Source organism: Phyllobates terribilis, unplaced genomic scaffold (genome assembly GCF_046119375.1).
Source record: "Phyllobates terribilis strain yellow unplaced genomic scaffold, ASM4611937v1 Scaffold_5__5_contigs__length_657084704, whole genome shotgun sequence".
Classification (NCBI taxonomy): domain Eukaryota; kingdom Metazoa; phylum Chordata; class Amphibia; order Anura; family Dendrobatidae; genus Phyllobates; species Phyllobates terribilis.
The window spans coordinates 237,203,818-237,205,628 of record NW_027362765.1 but is presented as its reverse complement, the minus strand read 5'-3'; the positions used below and the strand labels follow the sequence as shown (position 1 = coordinate 237,205,628).

General features: G+C 48.5%; 4 non-coding genes across 4 annotated transcripts; 1 reads left to right on the top strand and 3 right to left on the bottom strand.

Moving 5' to 3' along the window:
* Positions 1–278: 278 nt before the first annotated feature.
* On the bottom strand, positions 279–351 carry TRNAK-CUU (transfer RNA lysine (anticodon CUU)). Its single transcript has one exon. It is a non-coding gene; the product is annotated as a tRNA-Lys (tRNA).
* A 136-nt stretch (positions 352–487) lies between these two features.
* On the top strand, positions 488–558 carry TRNAG-GCC (transfer RNA glycine (anticodon GCC)). The gene has a single exon. It is a non-coding gene; the product is annotated as a tRNA-Gly (tRNA).
* Positions 559–1,132: 574 nt separating this feature from the next.
* On the bottom strand, positions 1,133–1,206 carry TRNAK-CUU (transfer RNA lysine (anticodon CUU)). The gene has a single exon. It is a non-coding gene; the product is annotated as a tRNA-Lys (tRNA).
* Positions 1,207–1,454: 248 nt separating this feature from the next.
* Positions 1,455–1,528, bottom strand: TRNAK-CUU (transfer RNA lysine (anticodon CUU)). The gene has a single exon. It is a non-coding gene; the product is annotated as a tRNA-Lys (tRNA).
* Between the last annotated feature and the right edge of the window lie 283 nt (positions 1,529–1,811).

Here is a 1,811-nt window from a genome sequence, read left to right as displayed (position 1 = left end):
ATTTAGGGTCACCTTGCCGCTGGTGGGACGGCTTGTATACTTTTTTTGATCAAAAATAGTTCACTAAGTACCCTATATTTATTATGCAACTTTGCTTTACATTTATATATAATGATGGTAGGGTATGAGATATATTTTTGTCTTTTGTAGGTTTTGCTTCTTTTTGCTAGTGTGAACATGCTCCTATTTCTTGCATGTCTACCATCTTAGACCTCAGTTCACATTGCTTGGTTTTTTGTAGTGGTTAGCATAAGTAGTAAAAGGCAGCAATAAGCAACCGCCCAACGTGGGGCTCGAACCCACGACCCTGAGATTAAGAGTCTCATGCTCTACCGACTGAGCTAGGCAGGCTGCAGACACACACTCACGCACCACACCGCACCGCACTGCACCGCAAGAGCTTCATGTGGTCAGGTCGGGCGATGGTGGCCGTCTGATCCTGGGACCTGGATCTGGCAGGCACCACTGACATGAATGACTCATCCAAGCATTGGTGGTTCAGTGGTAGAATTCTCGCCTGCCACGCGGGAGCCCCGGGTTTGATTCCCGGCCAATGCAGCACAGCTCCTTTTCTCATTTGCTGATCATTGCAGCGCATCTCTTCCCTCATTGACTTTGCAGACACTTGCAAAAACATTGGGCACTTGCTGCTTTTCTTTCGCTTCCCATCCTTTTGGGCCTTCCCTGCTCTTTATCCTGCAGGGCTATGCTGTTTGTCATGTTTTGTAGCAAGCAGAAGGGGGCAGTTCGTAAGGGGTTATCTTGGTTGACAGTGGTTAGCATAAGTAGTAAAAGGCAGCAATAAGCAACCGCCCAACGTGGTGCTCGAACCCACGACCCTGAGATTAAGAGTCTCATGCTCTACCGACTGAGCTAGCCAGCACAGCTCCTTTTCTCATTTGCTGATCATTGCAGCGCATCTCTTTCCTCATTGACTTTGCAGACACTTGCGAAAACATTGGGCACTTGCTGCTTTTCTTTCGCTTCCCATCCTTTTGGGCCTTCCCTGCTCTTTATCCTGCAGGGCTATGCTGTTTGTCATGTTTTGTAGCAAGCAGAAGGGGGCAGTTCGTAAGGGGTTATCTTGGTTGACAGTGGTTAGCATAAGTAGTAAAAGGCAGCAATAAGCAACCGCCCAACGTGGGGCTCGAACCCACGACCCTGAGATTAAGAGTCTCATGCTCTACCGACTGAGCTAGCCAGCACAACTCCTTTTCTCATTTGCTGATCATTGCAGCGCATCTCTTCCCTCATTGACTTTGCAGACACTTGCGAAAACATTGGGCACTTGCTGCTTTTCTTTCGCTTCCCATCCTTTTGGGCCTTCCCTGCTCTTTATCCTGCAGGGCTATGCTGTTTGTCATGTTTTGTAGCAAGCAGAAGGGGGCAGTTCGTAAGGGGTTATCTTGGTTGACAGTGGTTAGCATAAGTAGTAAAAGGCAGCAATAAGCAACCGCCCAACGTGGGGCTCGAACCCACGACCCTGAGATTAAGAGTCTCATGCTCTACCGACTGAGCTAGCCAGCACAGCTCCTTTTCTCATTTGCTGATCATTGCAGCGCATCTCTTCCCTCATTGACTTTGCAAACACTTGCGAAAACATTGGGCACTTGCTGCTTTTCTTTCGCTTCCCATCCTTTTGGGCCTTCCCTGCTCTTTATCCTGCAGGGCTATGCTGTTTGTCATGTTTTGTAGCAAGCAGAAGGGGGCAGTTCGTAAGGGGTTATCTTGGTTGACAGTGGTTAGCATAAGTAGTAAAAGGCAGCAATAAGCAACCACCCAACGTGGGGCTCGAACCCACGACCCTGAGA